This window comes from Patiria miniata, unplaced genomic scaffold (genome assembly GCF_015706575.1).
Source record: "Patiria miniata isolate m_02_andy unplaced genomic scaffold, ASM1570657v1 HiC_scaffold_22, whole genome shotgun sequence".
NCBI lineage: Eukaryota > Metazoa > Echinodermata > Asteroidea > Valvatida > Asterinidae > Patiria > Patiria miniata.
Genome location: NW_024037061.1, coordinates 19066133 through 19091461, shown reverse-complemented (window position 1 = coordinate 19091461; position 25329 = coordinate 19066133). Strand labels below are relative to the sequence as shown.

At 42.2% G+C, this 25329-nt stretch overlaps 1 long non-coding RNA gene and 1 pseudogene across 3 annotated transcripts; one reads left to right on the top strand and one right to left on the bottom strand.

The window, feature by feature from the left end:
• Positions 1–175: 175 nt before the first annotated feature.
• On the top strand, positions 176–25329 carry LOC119730325. 3 transcript variants are annotated; one of them, XR_005271361.1, is made up of 5 exons: positions 176–230; positions 17502–17723; positions 21319–21473; positions 22822–23187; positions 24496–25329. It is a non-coding gene; the product is annotated as an uncharacterized LOC119730325 (long non-coding RNA). The 3 variants fall into 3 exon arrangements; XR_005271362.1 differs by lacking the exon at positions 176–230 and adding an exon at positions 15334–15352; XR_005271363.1 differs by lacking the exon at positions 17502–17723 and having other exon boundaries at positions 202–230.
• Positions 2925–6797, bottom strand: LOC119730324 (annotated as a pseudogene).

Here is a 25329-nt window from a genome sequence, read left to right as displayed (position 1 = left end):
AGGGATGGTACAGACTCAGACCAGAGCTCCCTTGAGAAGCACTATACAGCCCAGGAGAAGGACCGCACCAAGTACACATCGCTACCTTGCTGGTGCTTCACAGGGATGGAACAGACTCAGACCAGAGCTCCCTTGAGAAGCACTATACAGCCCAGGAGAAGGACCGCACCAAGTACATCACTACCTTGCTGGTGCTTCACAGGGATGGAACAGACTCGAAGTACTGCAAAGTAAGACTTTTTCATATTTGAAGAGAAAATGCTCTAACTGTACTTTAAAACGGTTGAGGGAGTAACAGCAAAAGATCTTTCTTGCCCGATTTTTATGCTCAACACAATAAAACTAAGACAGAAAAAAGTGGAAAATCTGTCAAAAGCAGGATTCATCACACTGAATGTTTTTGGGGACTTTTTGATCGGGTACGACCCGATCACCTTTTTGAAATGGTAATAATTATTCTTTGGGGTTTTTTTTGCTGGACAATAATTCTTTACGGGTTTTCTCCTACGTGAACTCGCTCGACCTTTACTTCCGGGTCTACTGGAAGGTCAAAGTTGGGTGAATTTAAATTACAGACAGAAGCCTCAAAATCAAAACGAACCACATCTTTTCCAAACAGTTCACGTGATGACGATAAAACCTACATGTAGATGGAATTTGAACCCTGGTCCGAAGATGTAAAAGAAAATGTGATGTCATCATGACATCACCTGGTATCAAATTACAAGCTTACTTTTAATTAGGCTATAACTTTATAATGGAACTTTTAATTAGGCTATACATGTAACTTTATAATGGAACAGTCTCATTAGCTGTTTCGGTGTACACACAGAAACAGCTCTTGTTTCTGTTATTTTTTTTTTTCTCTTTTATTTTTCAGACTTTTTTCTCATAGGATAACACGTGTTTTCGTTCTACAAGTCACTTTTGGCTTTTTTTCAAATCCGATCGACTTCAAACCTGGCACACACTTAGACCACCATCTGAAGATGTGCGCCGAAACTTTTCGTCATGCTGACGTCATCACGTGATTTATTATAGAATTTTGAATATTTAATTTTTCCCATAGACTTTGTACACAGAAATTTAAAAAAAAATGTCAATTTTCAGAGGGCATTTTCGACACTTTGCCAGTAATTTATTTACACCAATCTTTGTCCAAGCAATGACCCTAATTCAAACAACATTGTGTAATGATGACGTCATGATGACGTCATCCGGTGTTTATTTATAGGCAATTAAATTGTGACACTTTTAATATTTAAAAATGCATAAGAAATCAACCGTACGCGTCCGCAGCATTCTGTTGCCGGCAAGTGGTAGAGTAGGTTGAGGACTTTATTTCATTCAGTGTGCGTAAAATCACGTGACCCTTGCTTCCGGTCGAAAAAGGCCAAAACCGAAAGTGGCTTATTATTTAAAAGTGGTAATAGATATGAACTTGCTTTTAACTGTGTTAGTCTCTTGGCTGATAGTATTCTTCAAATCATCTACCGATGACGTCATGCAATCTTCGAGCGCCCTCTAGTGACAGGTTGAACATTTTCAAAAATGTATTTTGAATAGATGTCTGTGGCGAAGTTTGTCAGAATCACCTAAATATTGGTGTATATGATGACCTTGACCCACTTAAGACGTGTGCGAAGTTTAAGGTGTATGACGTCATCAGACCGGAAGTTATAATGAAAAGACCCTTTTTCCTTAAAAAAAATCCTGAAAAATCAACCATGGCAGTTTTTATATTAATTTCTACTTTAATTGTCTATGTAAGGGTAGGTCTAAAATATTTCAAAGCTTCGAGGCAATAAGCAAACTCGGACATGCCCTGCGCACGCTTAAAACTTCAGGTTGACAATAACTCTGCTTTAAAACATGCACAGTCCACAATGTACATGTACATGTACATGCACGTACGTTGTACATATCGTAGTCAGTCAGCCCGCGCGCAGCGCACGTGTTGCTGAGGTCAAATCCTGTCCACAGTGACCGTTTTAGCCGATTTCCGGCTAACTTTGACAGATTTTATGTTCATGCATTGTCAGGGACGTAGGATAGACACTTTTTGTATAGAATACGCATGTACATGTTCATTCGACCTGGATGAAACTCCTTTACGGCAGTCATTAATAAAACGGTCGAAACAGCTCAGTGTTTGTCCACAAACACATTTCTAGTTTTTTGTTGTTTCAGACATTGCTACTGGCAATATTTTGTTCCAGCATGTCCAGGGCACATACCATTTGACCTTTACTTCCAGTGTAACCGGAAGTACAATGATAATAAATTTAACTTGAAGACGGAAGCATTTTGCTACAGTCATACAGTTATATAAATTATGCAAATATTTAGTGAGGAATGTCCAACACAAACATTGGCATGATGACATAATTACACGAAAGGCCGCGTACCAGTACATTCACGCAATGCGTCTCTCCAACTAGGGCTCTCAAAAGTTGTCAAAAAGGGACAATCTACTGTCATGACTGTTTGTGCACGTAATCTTTATAATCAGCCTAGATATACATGCACCTAAGGCATGTAGGGCCTAGTACTTTTCAATCATATTCTCAAAGGTGGCTTAAGTTCAAAACGTAAAATGCACTCAAATTTGATCAAATTGTCTACTCAGATTATTTATTTATTTATTTATTTCAACCGGATCCAACAGCGACCAAATCGCCAATTACAGTAGCACCAAAAATAATTGCAAACCAATAGTGTCACCAGAGTTACCCTTTACATCTTGCGCTTAACTTTCCAGGTTGTGGGTCTCTGGTCAGACCAAAGTTCTGGACTTGATGTAGTGATGCATTTAAAAAAAATATTCAATTTTCAACCAGTTACTTGTGAACTGACTGCAAAAAACATCACAGTCACCTGGTCACTCGGGATACATGGCCTACATGTACATGTACAGTATATAAGTGTTGTACATGTAGCTGAATCCAACACTATCACACATAAACGTGAATAAAACTGAATACAAGTTTTCGCAGTCACACATACCGGTACATGTATGGGAAGTCAAAATAAACCGTTTTTGTTAAATTTAAGTTGGATTTGAAAAGGCGTCTCTACAAATCCCAGGATTGGGGAAAAATTATATAAAATAAAAAGTAAGAACTAGTAAGAAGTTTTCGGCTACCAAAAAAAAGGGGGGGGTGGAATCTGTAGGCCAAGAATACATAAATTTTGATCCGTATTTGTGTCTTGACATCCTCGTGTAAGTTGTTAGTCTTTATGTTACAGTGCAGGCTCTAAAATTGGCATTAAAAAGTCGGTATATCAAGCAGAAATTGCAATGTGGCAGTGACCTACCGGTATCTCTTTTACAAATTTGTTCCCCTCGACTGGCTTTAGTAAGTCACATTGTGGCGCTGTTTTCAAGATGGCTGTGGAATGTGAAACTTACTTTCTAAGCATGTCAAGTGGACAACGTGTCTTTGGATTCTAAAATGGCACATTCCAGATGAAAGTGCACAATCATTAAAACAATACGTGCAGTAAGACCTGCACCTCAGAAAAAGTTTACCCATATTTGTTATAACCTATGAAATCGCATTGGTACTACTGAAAGTTTAATCCAATAAGTCAATGCAAGTCAAGGATTTAAGGGTATTTTGCGGATTGAGTATTTTGAACTAAATGATTTTCTTGACACTAATAATTTGCAGATCAGATTGTACAGTTTGAAACATGCACATGTGCAACCTTTAACGACTGTAAGTCAAAAGTATTTGAATGAATTTTTCTATCCACACAAACTACACATTCTGCTGAAATAAGTTTGAATAAAAAGGCTTTATAGGCCTAGTTGTTTGCAAAACAAAATACATATTGCTTTCATTTATATTATTATTTGATTTTAATAATCGAAAGATATTTTGTGTACATGTACATGTAGATTGTCTGAGCAAAGGAACATACCTCGGCTAGATATGGATATTTACACAAAAACCGTGTCTAACTAAATTCATAACATACATGTAGTAGAAGACTAGAAGTGTTCATTTAATATTAAACATTTGATGTTTAATCCAATAAATTTTAATCCAATTAAAACACTGCCAATTAATTAACTGTGTGAAGTATAAATCGTCTGGTTATGTGTTTTCGTTCCGACTTTTCTTTGATTGGCCCTGAGGGACGTACTTCAGGGTCAGAAGCGCAAGTTGGTGTTGTAAGGGTTCGTTCTCACTGGATTCCTCGATTAAAGCTTCGTCTGCTTTGGCCCACCTGATGTACCGACAGTGTTTCATCTCTTCAAACAGTTCTCCGTCCTCCAAGTCCTGAAGGTTGGCGACATCGTCCATCTGCAGAGACTCCCGCCGGAACTTGCGGTAGCTTTGCATTTTCTGCACCTCATCTTGTAGCGTGTCGAAGGTGGTGGCATGCATGATCTGCGTGCTGACCCTGCGCATTTGACATCTCGGTGTTGAGCGTGATGTGGACGAGGCTGTCTGTTGCATGAGGGTGGACTGCCTTTCTATCTTGGCACCAGGATTGTTGCTGATCCCACGTGACTCGGGTGAAAAGGCTGGCGAGGAAAACTTACTGTGGGCCAGCGAAGGGGCCTTGGTGGGAGTGGACGCCTGCGAGAGGACGCTCATGTCAAGACCCGACTTGGGTCGCTCATCACGGTGGCCGTGGTGTGGTGACATGTCATCAATGCATGCATATAGACGGCGCTGGCATTTCACCTTTTGAAGTCATGCGACGGACGTGGTTCTTCAGCTGTGCTTTGTACATGTCCAGGTAGTTGGTTCGCAGCACCTTGCTATTGGAGTCCAGTTGTTGCTCGGCAATGGTGGCGCAGGTACCGACACTCGTCTGAGGGCGTCTTTTCTTTGGCCGCGGTCTTCGGGAGTAAGACATCGGGCTGGATTGAGGACGTATGCCGAGCTTCTTCATGACAATTCTCACTGATTCCTCAGCTGCTGCCGTACTCTCATTGTCTGCCAGGGCTTTGCTTGCCTCGCTGATAACGCTCTTTGTCCTAGTCACCGGTGTTGCCCACTTCCCATCAGTCCTGTCTCCCTGCGTCGGTGTCTCCATCTTCTCTCCGGTGCCACCCGCAGCAGTCGCATGCTCTTCTGTCCCATTGCCTTCTGGAAAGACCTCCACTGCCTCCTCAAATTCCTCCATCACCTTCCGATAGTGATATATCTGGACCTGATCTGATCTCATCGAGGACAGTCTTCTCTTGGACATCTTGGTGTATTCTCTGGGAGGCGGTTTGCTGGTGGCCACCGATTCAGCGTGAGATGCATAGTGCTGTTGTCCCCTGACTCTCTTCTTAGGAAGCAGGGTGGCTAGTTCAGCTGGGGTGGGGAGAGTCGTGGCGCGGGGACGGGCCAGGTACATGGCATCCCCTCGGGCTTGGCCAGCCGCGGCATGGGGCACTCCTTAGACGACACTCGCCAGATCCCCTCATGAGACTTGCGGATGCAGGGGTCCCGATCCTTCTCCAGGACATTGACCACTTTCTTCAGTCTCTGCTCCTGCATGCGGTTCTGCATCTGGGTCTTGACAAAGATGCGGCTGGAGCGGGCTTTGAGCTTGTCCAGCAGCCGACGGTAGTGGCGCTTGGTGCTGCCCGGTCCGCCAGTCATGGTGACGACCTTCCGTTTAACAATTCAAAGGAAAACAGCTTGTATAGAAGAATACAACTTCTGTACAAGTATCCTTGGTTGATCTGACTCACTGCTTATCCGTTAAGTGAAGTTTTGTATCTCATTGATAATGCTGCTGCATAATCTGATGATGTCAGTGTCCTGCAATCAAAACAAATGTTTAATGTTATTATTATTTAAGCCTTAGTATCACTTTAATTCAACGCAAGGACGATAACACTATCGCATTGGTAGCAGACCTGCCAATCACTGACAGCGGCCATGCACGGTGAGTGACATTCAGCTGTCCACGGGCGACCAAAACCCGGCCAAATTACCGACTTGACTTCAAGTCGTAAGGTTTCGCCTGCGAATGGACACAATGTAATTGTTATCGACAAATCCACTTAGCTACAGGGATCCGTGTTTTCAAAGGCAGCAGCCAACCCAGAAATTGAAACACAAACACATTAATTGTGCCATTTAATATTAATTTGTTGCCTAATAAACACGAGAAACCTTCCTTCGCTTTCTTAATACACAATAAGATTTTTCCGGGTGGGCGGTTTCTAAAATAAAAGTTACACTGTTCCTCACTTTGATGGCCCTTTTTCAATGTGAAGAACCAGTCACTCGTTGGCATTACGGATACACCGTGCCACGAGTATCCTTGAGCAAAAAAAATAATTGCAAAGACATGAAGCAGAACGCGACAACGGGCCTGGAGTACAACTTCCATTGAAGAAAACCCTGTGTCACAATGGGCTTATGCGCTTGCGAGCAACGAACCCGTCGATTAGCTGACTTATTGATGTCCGTCCACCAACCTCCCGCCAAGAACCCATGGAAATACACCAAACGCGGGGAGAATAGCTGAACCACGTGCCTATTATTATTAATGTCCTTACAACTTATTGAGCAGCAACACCCAACAGTGAACTCCGTAGCCAGGAAAAACAACATACAGAACACCAACAAAAGAAATGTTTTCACTCCACGTCTCATACACATGTCGTTTCCCGAAATTTGATCTTTTTTTGCGACATAAGTTAAAAACATATGTATCTCCCGAAAGTCAGCACATGCTCAGAAAAGCCACAGAAATCTCAATTGATATTATACCCAATTTAACGGATAAAAATCTGTATACAGATATTTCACAAATTAGGACTTGCGCGCTAAGGCCAAAAAAAAAGTCTTCGGTTTCTGGTATGCGCGGACGTCGCCGTAGCCATGCGCGTCGGCAAAATGAAAAAGGTTTTTTTTTCAATGAAAGATGATGTCTCAAAACCACCAAACTCACTGGTTTGACTGGAATCCTGCTGCTGCACAATTTTAACGTATTTTTAGATGGGGTTATGATCGAGAATAAGCTTTACAATGTATGTGGCCTCTCTGGTCTCCCATAATATTTGCACTAAGTTTAGTCGGGCACCATTTGCAGTCATCAGCCGACATTTGAAGCAAAAAAAAAAAACAGGTAAAAAAAAAAAAAAAAAACGAGTTGCCGCACCACTTTTTGGGCAAGCTCCATACCAGAAACCGGAGACTTTTTTGGGGGCCTTAACTTATTAATTTTTTTTTACACAGCGAATTTCCTCCCATGTATTTCAAGATATGATGCAAATATTACACATTTCCCGGCGCATTATACCTTGCGGCACAGGCTACACCATTATAGAATACAGTTCTCGATAATTCATGGTTATACCTCTGCCCGATTGGGACCTCTGACTCACATTATCAGAGGGAACCGAGGAAATATCAACCCCACGATACTCATTCATCAGTTTGGGTGTTTATTTACAACACCGGTCGTTTCTTTTAGTTCCTTGTCAGGTGGGAAATTTCGGGGAATTCTTTTTAAAGGGGCCTTCGGTCTCCGGTGGCGTTTGATTTTACAACATCAACGACTGACTGAGAGGGTTCAGACCAAATATTGCCCCAAAAAAGGAAAGGGATAACTTGACTGTTCGAAAATGTATACAGTTCGGCGAAGTTTTCGGGGAACAAACTTAAAACATTATCATATTTCAGAAAAATGGGATAATGTTACTTGACGTGACAGAATCTTTCGTAACTCGTAAAAATTGTATCTTATCTTACCTCAAAAGTACTTTTGACATCCATGTGAGAGCAATTGTTAATGGCGGCGTTTTACAGCTACTAGCAACCTTGTAGATATCCAACTATTATGTTGTGTATGCAGACTGCAGTGATCTATTTATAGTGCAACCAGTGTATGACGTCATTTGTTAATCGTCTGTACATTCTAGTACGTGTGTACTCTAGTGTGTTATGGCATGACATGGAACGTGAATACAATACGAAGCAACCAGAAAAGTATCCCTAATCTCAGTCTCTCCTTAATCGGGTATTATTGACGTACGAACACAACAGTGGCGACGAGGATGAACCTTGAACACACGGGTTACGCAGAGGATTATCTACGGACTATAAATTGTGTGAAACGACCCTGAGTTTTCACGAACTTTTTGCAAAGTTTTCTCGACACGTACGGTGATAACTTTTGCACACACGATGCGCGGTACAGTACAACGTACATGTACATCGCCATTGGTCCATGCATGGTTGACGACGCATAGTAACGATACGTTCTACGATAAACGATAATGGCGACTTTTCAGAGAACTGTGTTCGAGAAATTTAACCCAGTGGACGGTGATATTGATACATATTTGGAGAGACTTGATCAGTATTTCATTGCTGTGGACATTGCGGAGACAGAGGCAAACGCTGTCAAACGCAAGGCTATTTTGTTGAGCAGCATTGGTTTCACGGCATATAAGACACTTAAAGACTTGTCTTTTTCGCAACAACCCAAGGAAAAGTCATTCGAGGATTTGTGTAAACTGTTACGGGGACACTACAGACCCAAGAGACTGGCAGTCGCAGAGAGATTTCGATTTCATAATGCTAGACAAATGCCAGGACAATCGATCTGTGAATACGTTGCTCATTTGAAGAAAATGGCTGTATATTGTGACTTTGCGGGGGATCAACTGCAGGAGAGTTTGCGTGTGGGCTGCAGTCTGAGAGCATCCAAAAGAAGCTGCTCGCTCGCAACTACAATTTCCAACAAACTCTGGATCTCGCTCTCGCAGAGGAGGCTGCTGCAAAGAATGTGAGAGACATGGGCACCGTGGAGACTAAACCAGTGAATAGGGTGACTTCTCACTACAAGCGTAATCAAAAATGGCAAAAGCCAAGGTCATCGCAACCAAGGAAGCATTGTGACTGCTGTGGACTGAACAATCACAATCGCGATGATTGCCGATACAAGAGTGCCACATGCTACAAGTGCAAGAAAGTGGGACATTTGCAGTCAGAGTGCAAGTCTGATAGTAAATCAGGCCCTGCACCACCAACCACGAAATACACGCCCCAACAGCGAACCAAGCCCAAAGGACGCGTTCGCTATGTGGGAGACGACGAAAACCCCCGCGAACTTTACGATCCCACTGATGACGCATATCGCGATGACAGTACATTCGTCGACTCGGTTTTTTACGGTTATGACTTCCGATAATTCAAAAGCGGATACGTCAGGAGACACGACAGCCGATACGTACAGCCGTACTTCAACTATCAAGGTTCCTGTCAAGATCGCGAACATTCCCATACAAATGGAACTTGACACAGGTGCCGCTGCATCAATCATGAGCCAGTCAGACTATTCACATTCCAATGCAACCGGTGAATCGTGTCCTACATGTACACGCTTACGCGGGTGCCCAATTGCGAATTTTGGGCCAACTGGTTGTCGAGGTTCAGTACGGCGACCAGAAAGCAACGTTACCGCTAATCATCGTCCATGCAGACAAGTACGCACCACCCTTGTTGGGCAGGGAGTGGTTGACAGTTCTCAAGCTGGACTGGCCTAATCTGTTTTCTCAGGGTCAATACGGTGTGAATTCTGACCCAATCGCCGAGTTGAAAAGTGAATATAAGGACATTTTTCAGCCAGAGTTAGGCACAGTACGTGGAGTTAAGGCAACACTGCACGTCAAGGAAGACGCTATTCCAGTTTTCCACAAGGCTCGCACAGTGCCATTGGCTCTTCGCCCCGCAGTCGAAAAGGAACTCGCCAGAATGGAGCAAGAGACAATCATTTACCCAGTTGATTTCAGCGAGTGGGCGACACCCCTGGTGTGTGTACCCAAAGCAGATGGTACGGTACGCCTGTGTGGGGATTACAAAAACACTGTAAACAAATCAATCCACACCGATCAGTACCCCATACCTACTTCGGAGGAAGTATTCAGCAAGCTAGCCGGTGGGGAGAAATTCTCCAAAATCGACTTGAAATGCGCATATCAGCAAATGTTGCTCGACGACAAATCCCAAGAATACGTCACGATTAACACGCACAAGGGACTGTATCGGTATACACGCTTACCATTCAGTATCTCATCGAGTCCTGCAATCTGGCAGAGATTCATCGAACAAGTACTAGCAGGTCTGGACAGCACATAAGCAATCATGGATGATGTGCTTGTTACAGGCAAGACGGATGAGGAACATCTCCGCAACGTAAAGAACGTTTTCCAGCGATTCCGGAAATACGGTCTCAGGTTGAAGACCGAAAAGTGTCGGTTCATGCAGGAGAGCGTAATCTACATGGGACGTCGCATTTCTGCAAAAGGGATTCAGCCAACCGACGACAAGGTTGACGCGATACGCAACGCTCCAGTTCCACAGAATGTCACAGAGCTTCGCTCATGGTTGGGGATGGTCAACTTCCAAGCGCAGTTCCTTCCCAACCTGTCGACCATGGCCCATCCGTTAAACGAACTGCTCGGGGATTGTCCTTGGCAGTGGACGGATGAATGTACCAGGGCATTTGAGGCAGTGAAGGACGCCATCAGTTCAGACAAACTTCTCGCTCACTACGACCCAGCACTCCCTCTCGAGTTCGCAACGGACGCATCACCATATGGACTTGGAGCAGTCATGCTGCATGTGTACGCTGACGGCTCCAGACATCCTATAGCATATGCTTCACGCTCACTCAATAAACATGAGAAGGGCTACGCGTAACTGGACAAGGAGGCCCTGGCAATCATGTTCGGTCTCAAACGCTTCCGCACATATCTCTACGGAAGGAAATTTACCATACGGACTGATCAAAAGCCATTGGAGCGCATCCTTTGTCCCAAGACGTCGATTCCAACCCTTGCAGCACAACGTCTTCAGCAATGGGCTGTAATGTTGTCCGCATTTGACTACAACTTGCAGTTCATTCCATCTTCGCAGAATGTGCTCGCGGATGCGCTCTTATGTCTCCCATTACCCACAATGGAGGAGGACGATGAAGACGTTATCTACAACATCGAAGACAAACGCCTCGATAGCCTACCAGTAACCAGTAAGGAGATCTCACAGGCTACAAGAACTGATCCTGTGCTTTCGCGCGTGTTAGAGTTCACTAAAAGTGGATGGCCAGCAGAGGTAAGGGACGAACGCCTCAAACCTTTCTTCAATCGCAGACACGAACTATCCACGGAACAGGACTGTTTGTTGTGGGGATTAAGAGTTGTGATACCCTACAAGTACGAGAAGTTCATTCTGGGTGAGTTACATGATGCGCATCCAGGAATTGTCAGGATGAAAGAAATTGCACGAAGCTACGTTTGGTGGCCTAACATCGATCGCGACATCGAACAGACTGTTCGTCTCTGTGCTAGCTGTCAACAGACTAGACACCTTCCAGCTGTGGCACCCCTAATGCCATGGGTGTGGCCTAGCTCTTCGTGGCACAGAATTCACATCAATTTCGCGCAGAAAAATGGTCACGATTTCCTGATCGTCATTGACGCATACGCAAAATGGCCAGAGATCTTCCACATGAGTAGCACCACCGCGAATGCAACCATCACGGTGCTGCAAGACTTATTCAGCAGGTATGGCATCCCCTACCAACTTGTCTTTGACAATGGACTGCAATTCACAAGTGAGGAGTTCCAATGGTTCCTCAAGGTGAATGGCATAAAACACGTAAGAGTTGCACCGTACCACGCCGCAAGTAATGGTGCAGCAGAACGAATGGTTCAATCCTTCAAACGCGCTCTCAGCTCAAGCAAATCGAGTGTTCGGAGTTTGCAACAACGTATCGACAGTTTCCTGTTGACATATCGCACTACGACACATGCAACAACCGGTCGTACTCCTGCGAGTTTGTTCCTAGGACGCGAACTGCGTACTCGTTTGTCCTTGCTACGCCCGGACGTTGAACGCAAGGTGGTCAACATGCAGAGCAACCAAAAGTTGCACCACGACAAACAGACCCAACTCCGCGAGTTCTATGCGGGGGAGGATGTGTTGGTTAAGGATTTCCGCTGCAAAGAGACTTGGTGGCTGGCCACAGTCGCAGAGCGCACAGCCCCAAAGTCTTAAGTGGTAATTTTGCAGGATGGTCGAGTGTGGAAAAGACACGTGGATCAGATGAGAAGAGCAGAACGGTCCACAACCAGTCATTCTCAGAACTCAAGGAATGGGATGCACACCTCAGCTCACCAAGATACTGATATGTCTGACCTCGCATCCATTCCGGTGTTTATCCCTACCGCTGAGACAGCTCCAGTCGTTGGCTCGCAAATTCCTCAGACAGAACGTACACACGCGCCACCCTCAAACATCACAAGTGGTGAGCAGACTTCACAATCGGCGACACCGACCGTAACCGCAGATTCCAGTGCTTCACCCAAACCCCTACGTCGTTCGTCAAGGGTCAGCAAACCCCAGACAGACTCATTGAGACTATGGAATAACCTAACTGTTGTTCGCAGAGGCCGGCATGAGAGTTAAAATGTGCATGTACTGCACTTTGAGTTGTTACAGTTGTGTTAATGTTTATCTTGTTACTCAAGTTGTTTAAACAAGTTTTTAGAGTTGTAGTTTTGAAACAAACAAAAAAGGTTGCAGTTGAAATTGTACGGTATTGGAATGTCATGGGTGTAAAAAAACCCAAAAAACTAACAAACAAGCAAGCAAACAAGAAGGAAATCCTAAGGGAAGTTCTGTTTATTCAAATTAAGGGCAGGAAGAGAAAAAAGCCATTGCTACAATGTACCTTGTCTAGGGACTTGGATTTAATTATGGAAAAAAGGATTTTCTTTGTTTTGAACTTTGGTTTTCTTGCAACAAGTGTTTGTAGGATTAGCATTTTTTTGTGTAAGGTGTGACATTGCTTTTATAGACAGAATTTTCAGTCGAGGACATTTTCATAGGGTTGAAAATGATATTTGTGTGTGTGTACAGCTTCCATATTAAGGGGGGAGAGGATGTAGTGTATGCAGACTGCAGTGATCTATTTATAGTGCAACCAGTGTATGACGTCATTTGTTAATCGTCTGTACATTCTAGTACGTGTGTGCTGGAATTTACTACCTTAAGGAGACATGCACACAATAGGGAACAAAAGATTGTATACGTCTCCGCAAGAACATTTCTATAGATGAATACGTCTCACAAGAATTTCACGAAATAGATATATATGGATTTTACTCAAAAACTAGTAATTTCCAAGGTGGGTTGATCTGTCGCAAATGGAAGAGTTTTAGAAAAGGGATATTTAGTCCAAATTTCAGCCCAGGAAATTAATTCTGGTTAAAATTAGAGCATTTTGAAACTTCAATTTCAAACTCGAAAACTTTACTACACGAGAACAAAGAAATGTCTCCACAAGGATACAAATTCCAGAATGGGTGTACTCTAGTGTGTTATGGCATGACATGGAACGTGAATACAATACGAAGCAACCAGAAAAGTATCCCTAATCTCAGTCTCTCCTTAATCGGGTGTTATTGACGTACGAACACAACAATTATCATTCGTAACTACCAGCATCAACTAAAACCTCGTTGATTGTGGGCGGGCGTAAGATGGGTGGCGAAAACAAAGAACAGCGATTAGTGTGCAGTGTTTAATTAACAACGGACTTATCTCTCAGTTAGTTCAATTCACCGCCAGTTCAAGTGACCGCTACCCGAGATATCGTAGTGCGGTCCTTTAGATGTTGAAAACAGTCCTGATTCTCTGAAATGATGGTGTTGGATCGGGGAGAAATCTTGGCACACTTAGGCACACCACACAGAGATGAAGAGGAGTCATTGCTTGCTTCGCATAAAGTGTCACATGTCAGTTGAAGGACATTAATGTTGCTTCTTTTTAAGCGTTTCCGCGAATTCCTTGACCGTCTCGCGCAGTCGCTACACACATGGGCGAATAAACGCGTTGTGGCCCGCAGGAGAGTAATAGGGGCCTAAGTGTGCAACGGCCAATTTTTTATTGTGACTTGTTTATCGCGGTATGGATGTTGCGAAGTCAATCCTTTGTCCATCACTTCAGGCTTAAGGTATACTGTACCAATAATCGATACCGCGCCATTATTCGAAGGTTTTCATGTATTGATTCAACCACAAACCTTGTAACGGGCTTGGCTGAAAGGAATCAATTTACTTATTAATAATTCATTATTGCATGAAGTTAGAAAATATCTCAGTTCCATGTGCCTGTGTGTACTTTATGGAGACTTCAATTATTTTATAATGATGACGTCATGCACGCAAAGTTAGAAACTATGACAAAACGCGTAGGGTTCTCATCTTAAGGTTCGTGGTTCGAGTTCTCTCCTGGTCCTCATTTTTTCCTTTTTTTTTGCACACTCTTCGATTGTTCCCCCTTATTATAACTGTGAGGCGGCCCTATTGTTTAATTGAGATTCGAATTTCACAGCAGAAAAGCTTTTTTCTTTTCTGAATCGAGGTTCGTGGTTCGATTCCTGTCCTGGTCTTCATTTTCCCCCTTTTTTCAACAGTTTTCGACTTTTCCCTTTAATTGTTATTATTAAAGTCGGATTTGAATTTGATAGCAGAAAAAAATCCAGAAATACAAGCGTGCAGTCACGTGCACGGCTTCTGCTCTTCTGTTCTACAAACTTTCAAGTTCATGGCCCACAATAATTGCTCTAATAGCAAAGTATATTTGAGGGTACACACATTGTGATTTGGCTCGCGTAGGCAATGATGGGCCACTTTAATTACAGGTCTGCACCCCTCGTGGTCTCGCACCACATACAAAATAGTGGTCTCGATCTCCACCACCAAACTCATTTTGGGGGACAACAACTCAAGAAAAACATGATGTATTAGCAGTATTACATTGAATTTTCGTACACTTATTTGTCATAATGTTCAACATTACGAGATTTAATTTCATAAGAAACCGTCGAACAATGGAGCTATTATGAGCGCTACAAATACAATCCGAATGGTAGTCAACGTCGATTTTTCGCGTTTAAAACACTACATTGTTGCGATCATATATTATATTTGTTGTTTCATGTTTTCACATGATATTCAATCTCCTTATGTAACACATCGTGGAAACTCAGTGCGCGAAATTTCAATGTAATACATAGTTGTATTTATTGAGTAGTTGATCGAAAACGAGTTTGTCATGATGCGCGTTGTACGTGGAGACTACTATTTACATGTGGCGCGCTCTCTATTGAACGAAACCTAGACAGACACACGTGTGCAGCGGCTGCGAGTTTACTTTGCGCTCCCTTATTCTCGAAAGACCTGTCGGTTGTTGTTAGACGGTTTCTCACAAAAAGGAATCTCCTTATGTTACACATCAAGACCGATCACTGGCCGAACTTACAGCACAGACGCCATGCTTTTGGAAAACCGTCGTAATTTGTCAGTCCTCTGAAGGTACGGAATTCAACGGTTTTTGCTATTCCTATGGAAACATGCATTGTCAGCCTGGTTATTCATATTGGTCAGACTCCCATTGGTTTGTACACAGTATGCCAGGAGGTGAGATACAAACATTTTGACCATTGGTGACCTCTTAAATAGTACGAGGGTTAAGCAAGCGATCACACTTCTGTAGCTCAGATAAGTGAGGTGATTTTTAAATGACAAAATAATTTTGTTCTGAATTGATTTTCGGCTTCCCTACAATTTGTAGCAATGGGACCATCCATTCCACCCCCGGGCCACATGTCATGCATGTAGTGCAGAGTTAGTCCAGTATTTCAGCCGCATTTATGGGGCTAACAATCTGACAAAAAGCACTTTTTTTTCGGCACCATCCGTGATAGCCAGCCCCACAAATGTGGCCAATTTGCTGTACTACCTCCGTAAATATAGGCCACACTTGGAACATGTACCCGAACATAGAACTTTGTCAAGTTTTGATGTTCATATTTAGACTTTGTAGTTTATTTATGCTTTAGAACCTCTTATACTAGCTATAGAAAAGAAGTTAGGCATTTTTCAGACGTCATTTCGATAATGCAAATGTGTGCAAAGTGCAAACAAACTAGAATTACACAATCAGTGACAATCAAAATGAGCATACATGTAACAATTATGACAATTAGCCGCCGATGTTGCCCGTCGCCATCGTGAATATTATCAATCTTAAGCGTCATCATTCTTGGTATTTCCTAACCTTTATACTTTAGGTCAATTTTATAGACAATATCTTGCTCTTTCCAGCAATACCAAACACAACACTTGTAAATTATGTCGAAGAAAAAGTTTATACGAAGAAATAAAACTCTCCAAATTCATGGTAGTTTGTTTGATTTTTGCTTTAAAAATACAGAATTTTAATATGCAAGGAGTCATTAGCACCTTCTGGCACCATGCACTGGAAAATTTGGGGTTTTCTGATCCGACATACATGGTTCATATTTTTAGTGGCAAAACCGGTGTCGCAGTGTGTCACAAAGGGGGTGATACATGTACCTGGGTGTACATGTAGCTATGTGGGCCGGCAGAAGTCGAAGGGCGTGGCCGGCCAGCGCTGCGCCAGTGCGGACCACATAATCTTAACACAATGATTCACTTAACTTTGTCAAACTGTTACGCATTGAACACACATATCGCACACCTATGTTTCCTTTGTCAATTCTCTGTCAGTTGAGTACCAAATATGTTTCATTCTCTGCCTGCTAGAATAGTTAAGTGACTTGAATCACACCCCCCCTTACATGCCTATTATTAGGGTTGTCTGATTTAAATCGCGTTGATTTAATTCACCAATTTAAATCCCAATTTTTAATTCTTGTCGCAACATTGTTGTGTTAGATTGTGACATGTACCGGTATACTCACATGGTGATTTTATCAATGTTCCTTCTGTTTGTACTCACTCTAAAATGGATCTCCTTATTTTTATTTTTATTCAATTTAAAGCAAAGCACTCAGAGTGTGCAAACCTACCAACATGACCAAGGATAAACAATTCCCCGCCTTCACCCGAAAGAAATACATGTACTCGCATTTATGGTGAAGAATCCTTTAAAAAAATCCTACATGCAGACCCAAAACAAATCCTTAACTCAAACAGTTTGTGTATGTATGCCTGTGTCGGTCTACCTTTCCACTCCCCCATTGTATAAAATGGTCTAGTCCATTGACCTGTGTGGTTAGATTAGGTGGGTGATAAGGGATACAGGGTCACCGGGTCAGTGCCACGCACAAGAAGAGGGTCACGCAGGGTGATGTGTTGAAAGTTTTCCACATGATGGGTGAAAAAAATCTGTAAAAAAAATCCTGCATCCAGATGAACATGTAGACTATCTGGATCACTTCCAAAATCCAATCGATTTGTACTTTACCAAAGACCACTCCCGCAAAAACTTTCATGAAAATCCGTCCATAACCAACAAACCAACCAACAAACCAACAAACCAACCGAATCACAAACCAATTAACGCCAGTGCAAACATAGCCTCCTTGGCGGAGCTACGTAATAAGTTTTTGGATAAACGTTATGAAATTGAAAATGTTGCTCAAGAAAATGAAATTGACACTTTATTAATGGAATAGATGTTAATTTTTCTTTTTAGGTTTCAAAGCCAGTTCCCTGGCCGCAGCCTGGGCCTGCATGAGGAGTTCAGCCTGGTAGAGGTGCTGAAGGCCGTCACGATGCAGCATGGACTTGGGCCGTAAGATGAGCGAGTTGGAGAAAAAGCTGAAGTGCCTGCAGATGCAGCGCAAACTTGTACAAGTAGAGCAAGGTGGCAAAAACGAAGACGAAAATCCACAAACTGAGCACCATCAAACCATCGGTAAGCCTGTTATACCCAAAATATGGCAGTGGTCCCAACTATAGCCCAAAATATGGCAGTGGTCCCAACTGTAGCCAAAATATGGCAGTGGTCCCAACTATAGCCCAAAATATGGCAGTGGTCCCAACTGTAGCCCAGATTATGGTAGTGGTCCCAACTATAGCCCAAAATATGGCAGTGGTCCCAACTATAGCCCAAAATATGGCAGTGGTCCCAACTATAGCCCAAATTATGGCAGTAGTCCCAACTATAGCCCAAAATATGGCAGTGGTCCCAACTATAGCCCAAAATATGGCAGTGGTCCCAACTGTAGCCCAGATTATAGCAGTGGTCCCAACTGTAGCCCAAATATGGCAGTGGTCCCAACTACAAATATGGCAGTGGTCCCAACTGTAGCCCAAAATATGGCAGTGGTTCCAACTATAGCCCAAAATATGGCAGTGGTCCCAACTGTAGTCCAAAATATGGCAGTGGTCCCAACTATAGCCCAAAATATGGCAGTGGTCCCAACTATAGCCCAAAATATGGCAGTGGTCCCAACTATAGCCCAAAATATGGCAGTGGTCCCAACTGTAGCCCAGATTATGGCAGTGGTCCCAACTATAGCCCAAAATATGGCAGTGGTCCCAACTATAGCCCAAAATATGGCAGTGGTCCCAACTATAGCCCAAATTATGGCAGTGGTCCCAACTATAGCCCAAAATATGGCAGTGGTCCCAACTGTAGCCCAAAATATGGCAGTGGTCCCAACTGTAGCCCAGATTATAGCAGTGGTCCCAACTGTAGCCCAAATTATGGCAGTGGTCCCAACTACAAATTATGGCAGTGGTCCCAACTATAGCCCAAAATATGGCAGTGGTCCAAAGTATAGCCCAAAATATGGCAGTCGTCCCAACTATAGCCCAAAATATGGCAGTGGTCCCAACAATACAATGTAGTTGGGGTGATGTCATACATGTACTTGGGGCATTTCACCTCTAAATCCTTCAATAAGAGCATATTTCATGTTGCTGTGAAGCACACAACTTTGCTGAACAATGAATCAGAGTTGTAATGACTCAAGTCAATGATTTACAATGTAATTGACTCGACTCAGGTCCCAATGGGTAATTGACTCGACTGGACTCGAGTCTCTCATCAGTAGACTCGACTTTACTTGAGTCGAAGGTTAATAAAACTTGAGTCCTAACACTGTGCGAACATTACAAAGTTTTATATTCACATTACCGTCGAGTTGTTGCCGTTTATCATGTACAAATACATGTATACGCCTCAGGCCAAAAAAAAAAGTTCTGCTTTCAACCGGAAGCAGAATTTTTTTTTGTAGGGAAACCCCCTATCTACCCTATTCTGACAGCCCCTACCCTAATCTTGTTATGGGAAAAATGACAAAAAACACCAAAAACTATCAATTTCTGCCTTTAACCCATGACTACACGCAGACTCCTCCATATGATCGTACCAAAAAATATTGGCAAAAAAAAATCCCTACCTACATGTACCTACCCTATTTTCGAATGACATGTAATTGGAAGCAGAATATTTTTTTTCTTTTGGCCTTATCACGGACTCCCAACTCGTGTACTATAATGTAGCGCACAAATTACTATCCCGAAACCAGAGTTTTCCCAATTCTTGGTTTCATCTTCGGCTTCGGGCGATTTCCTAAGCCCTTGATGAAACTCCAACTAAATTTATGTTTTCAAATTTTGTTTTATATTTTCTATATAATCAGAAACAGTTTCAAATGTTGCAATTTGTCAGCGTAAAAAATATTTCAGACCTGAATCCAAACCAGAGATGAAACCGGAGTTCACTTCATGTTAATTGGTACGCAGATCTTTGGTAGAAACGTCCAGCAGAAACTGTCTATTGGGTACCATGCAGCGTTTTTTAAGTCTTTGGATTTTCATTACAAACTGGTGCCTTGTGTTCTTTCTTCCATTCTGTAATTTATTAGATGTTGTTCAAATATCACTGACTTAAGCCGGCCTCAGGTTCGACCTGCGATTTGCTTGCGCCATGACGGAACCGTCAGCATCAAGCAGAAAAATAATACTCAGATCACAAAACTGAGAAATCGTGTGATTCTCTTGAACAAGCGGCATCCCGATTAAATAATCGCAATTATATAACTGACATATATCCTAGTCATTTGATTGGTGGAACTCACATCACGTGACATTCGTTATTGCTCCCATTCACGCCGCGGCTCAAAAAGTACTATCCGCCCATGGGGAATGGGAAATACTATTCAACAGTTAGGATCATGAGGCGGTATTTGTGTGCAAATGCATGCTGGTGTGCGCGTTCAGCGTTGCGCGTAGTGCGTATTGTTCCAAAGAGCCAGCGCTACAGCGTTGGGTTCAATCATTTTCGTGAAGGGGTATTTGGAAGAGAGAAATACATTTTCCCTCAGTTTTCTATTGCAAAAAAAGTTCAAATATATCAAATGACAAGGATCTATATGTCAGTTATATAAAACAAATATTGAGTGGCTTTAAATTGTGAAATGGGAGGAATATTATCGCTCGGTAAAATCTGGACTTTTCCAGTTCACTCGGCTTCGCCTCGTGAAATGGAAAAGTCCAGATTTTACCTTGCGATAATATTCCTCCCATTCCACGCTGAGCCACTCAATATTTGTATACCATGCTCAAAATTGCTCATGTCACCTTGACGCGACGATCCACCACGATTCCACAGCATAGACAGTCATAGACAGACTTTACCAATAAGGGAGTAAATATGTGTTTGGCTGGCTGGCTCGGCTCGAGCCATTACCAGCGCGCATTCCCCTGATACGGTCTTAAATGTACTTGTGGTATTCCCATTCACAAATAGCTTTGAGTCAAAAAATCGGCACAAGTCAAACAATTATACATTTCCGATGATTTTGTTGAACAGTTTTATTTAATTTTTTTCTAAACACCCCTCTAGCTATGGTATGGAATATCCTCTCGTGAGTAGGTAAACAATCGCCTTATATGGTGATTGACGCACGCGTGCTGCGTACTACGTGATGTTGCGCAGAACATGCGGAGTGCCAGAGTAGTGTGCTAATTGGCTAAACAATTGGAAAGGATGATCTTGATGCGCACACGATCGCAACGTCGTCATAGAAGTTGAAATTTTTCTTCTCTTGCTACTGTTGATTTTTTTTTAGACCCGACTAATTCCGATCGTCTTAATATCGTCGCAGTTACACTCAGGTCGCAAAAAATTGGTGACTGAAATCTTCCCGCCGGTGATTGCTCAGGCACAGCTTGATCCTGAAAAGTCGGTCGTCGACTGATCTTTGTCAGTCGCAAGGTCGACCTGAGGCCGGCTTTAAATTGACTAGAGCACAGATTCTACTTGACTCGATTCGACCACACACTGTTACTCCACTCGACTGGATTTGACTCAAGTCACTTCCTTAAAATGACTCGACTCGACTCAAGTCACAAAATTCAGTGTCTCGTTACAACGCTGCAAAGAATAGAATTTGTTCATTGTTTAGCAGATGCCGGTTACCAGCTTCATTCCCATGTGATTTATCTTGCTTGGAACTAGTTCTCTTGCACAATTGTTGTCTTGGTAATTTTTCCCATAGATGATGATTTTTCTGCCAATGTTCACTGGAATTGTGAGGATCTGACCAGCCCCGAGGTGGACCGTGTCATCGTCCAGCGACTGAGGGTTGATGAAGTCATTGACGTCCCTTACGGCAAGCTGATGACCTGTTGATCATCAAGGGAATGCGAGACAGTAAGTGATTCCATTTGTGTAGCAGTTCAAGAACGCATAACCAACAAATTTAACAAGCTGTATCTCTGTTAAATTTACAAACTTCAAATGGGCATAATATCACCTACATTGTAGGAAAGTCCGTTTAGAAAATAAAAAGGTCATTGTAAAAAAAGGGAAGATCTTTATTTTAAAAGGCATATAGGATCATTTGATATTCATGACTTTTGTTCGTTTTCAAATAATAAGACCATTCAAAATCAAAAGAAGAATGTTGAATGCCTAACCTATTGAAGTTTCAGCTCAGTGATACCATTTCCCCCCTAGGAAACAGTACAAAAAAAAAAAAAAAAGTGCTCAACCTTTTGATCATGAAACATAATTTGTGTGTTTGTAACTCTTTCTTCAAAAATGAGTCGATTGACTGATCGTTGGAAATCCCCTACATTACTCGGTTTTCTAAATGACAGCAAGACAGACGGAATTATTTTGTGGGGTGTAAAAGTTAATACCGCGGTATGCAACATTTGCAAACATCAAAAAACAAAATTACTAAATAATTATGAAATTTCAGTGAATAATAGTCTCAAGTGTCCTATGAAATCATGGCACCTGGTGTGCTGTCATTTTCCAGAAAAGTGGAATTTTTGTATCAATTTCCAATGATTGTCGGCCGACCATCGTTGGAAAAACCTGACTGTTTTCAATACTCCCCCAATTTGCCAATTATAGTTAGTACACATTTTGTTTGCAATCGGTTACACATCCGTGAGTGCGAGCAAGCCAGCTAGTCTGGTTCCTTGACCCTATCGGTACAATTCCCTGACGCTGTTTTGTCTGAAGTAGGGTGAGGAACCATACTACAAGACAAGAACAGCATTTTTTTCTTGGTTTTCCCAGCATCTATGAACACAAAACTTTAAATAGGTCAGTGTTAAAATACTTGCTATTAAATACTTACCCCCCAAATCCTTCTATATCTGAAAATTACAGCAAAAGAAAATTTTGTACGGTATACATGTACATGTTTGTACCGGTATGTACACGTTTAAAAACCAGTCTGATCTGATTAAATGCAAATGATCCTATACGCCTTTAATATTATTTTTAAAAACCTGTTAAAATAGCTTTTCAGAAGAGTCGTATTTGATTCAGTAAAAGACGATTTGATTGTACTCAATTTCATTATAGGTTATTGGCTTGTTGTGCCCATGTTTAGGTAATGTTTTGCTCCAGATCGATTCACTTGAAATCATTCATGTCTTTATGAATGGGTTAAACTGCTTTATTAGAAACCCAAATGCAGAGTTACTGCTAGCATAAATTCCAAGCCACCTGACACCGAGTGTTCCTTCTTGGTTCTCCCCAGCTTTTCTCTCATGAGTCCGTCGCAAGCCTCTCCCCAGCAGGGCGCACTAAATCCTCCAACGTCTCCTGAGTCGTTTCGTCCAAGACACCCAACTAGACACCAAAACGGCCCCGCTGATAGCGATCCATGATGTCCAATGCATCAATGATGACTCCAGTGCTTACTTACGCTTCTTCGGCGGCTACTCTTTGTTGTAGGCATGGGAGGGCTCGGGAAGGGGGCGGAGTTTGAGGCTCTGGAAGGGAGGGAGATCTTGAACAGTCTGCTGTGTATCGACGTCCAGCTTGATGGGCTGGAGTCTAGCAACATGGAACCATTGCTGTGCCAGTTGCTGGAAAGGGCAAACATGCCCAGAGAACTCAACAAGTAAGTTTACTCACATCTTGTGTTTATTTGGCAATTTATATCCACATGGTTCCGACTGGCGATCAAGAGTCAAGCCATCCCAAAAATCAGTAAGCCCAACTAGATTTTCATTTCACAAAGGTGAAATTACCATTGAACAGATAATTACCAATCACTGACCATGTTTGTCCAAACAAATTTTACACTAAAAGTGTAGATGGCGGCTCAAAACTGAGTTTTTGTCCAACAGTCGTGATTTTATCCTCATGTCTCAGACAGGCAAACCTGCTGTAGATTTGCAGCAGTTTGCATTAGGTTCAGCTCATGAGTAGTCTGAGTATCACCCGTTCTAGCCCTAACTCCATTCAAACGTCTAGGAATGCAAATGTGTGCTGTGCCATGAGCTACGGTAGCCAATCAGAGTCAACGTTAAATCAGGACGTAATTTCATTCAGAAATCTTGACAACATGTACAAGTGTGATTGGTTGATTCCGATGCAGTGTTTTATACTAAAACAACGGCCGGGCCTAGATCTATAGAATCTAGACAAGCTTGGGGTGTATCGCGTAACATAACACAGAGTGCCTGACCACAGCCTTTGTGTGCTCAATTCACAGCGTATCCCATGTTGTGTCTGGAGGTTTTTTTTTAATCATGTATATGATGCGACAATTGGTGAATGACCGAAGGCCTGATATAGAAAGTGCCCTCTGATTGGTCAAAATCTAGAGGTGTTGCATAATTAATCAGCGAATCTGCTCAAATATTATATACTAGCTCATGAGTGGATTTACGTCTAAAATCAAGATGTGCCATGGTCCTTTCAAATGCCACTTAGAAGTTGAGTCGCTGTTCCAAATTGTTTTAAAAGTGTAGCCAGGTTTTTGTACCATGCCAAAACAAAACGAGCACAAATGGCCATTTGATTTATGTTTTAAAGTATTGAAGGTCAATGTCAAAAGAAGAGCAAATCATTCTAACTTGAAATTTCGGACGGGACACATGGTTGAGTCAAAGTCAAAATCGCCTGGTGCAGAAATAACTTCTGTAATTAGGCCACAGTGGGAACACATTGGGAACACACAGTGCTCCAAAAAGAAGCTTATGGAATTGGAACATTTCAACTTTTAAGATGTGCCCTAACTTGAACCAAAGATAACTATTCAATACTACAGGAGCAGAAAAATAAAGAACTAAGCTTTCAGTGCCAAGCATTTGAAGTATCACATGGAAACAAATTTGTGGCAAGTTTTGTAAAATCACAGTTACCAGAGATACAGAGAAAATGTTGTTTTAAATGAAACTTTTGTTACTTTTTTTCCATTCAGATTGATGAGAATGAGGTTGATCACATTGTCAACAAGGAGTGTGAAAAACTGGACAAGAGACTTGGAGAGGGGGCCAAGGTGAGCTTGCCGACACCCAAGATTTGCAGAGGGCAGAACTGGACTTGGCTGTTTTGGGCAGAGATGTAACCAGATCAGTCACGTTGAATAGATTTGAGACTGAATGACTCTTAGTTAACTTGTGATGACTTGTGACTGATTTTGTAAACAGTTCGGCTTAAGGCTCGACTAGGTAGTCTTGTATTTTCCAGTTAAACATTTATTTGCGGTAATTTTTCTTGGTCATATGCGAGACCTGTCGATGCAAACTTGCAATTTACACATTCATTTTGAAACAATACACCCAAGAAGTCTGACATCATGCAAGTCGTCTAAGTGGTAAGTCTAAACAATGTCTTGTTCGCCACTTTTACCTTCGGATTTGCACAGGCATAAGTTGAACATGTTTTGATAAAAAGTAAATGGTAAGCCCTTATCGTATTGAATTTGTGATAAAAACTTAACTTTCCCCATTTTTATAAAAATGCAAGGCTAACCCTTACCGTATTGAAATTTTGATGAAAATTTACGTTCGTGCTATTTTTTGATAAAAACTACCATAAAAACTAAGTTTGTTTTTGCCCCTTTTTGATAAAAATGCGAGGCTAATCCTTTACAGTTTTGAATATCTGATGAAAAGTTAACTTTTGACCAGTTTATGATAAAAATTCAAGGCTAACCACGAACCGGTTCGAATATGTGATAAATAATTCTTTTTGTCCCTTTTTGATAAAAATGAAAGGCTAATCCACTACCGCTTTGAATTTGTGATAAAAA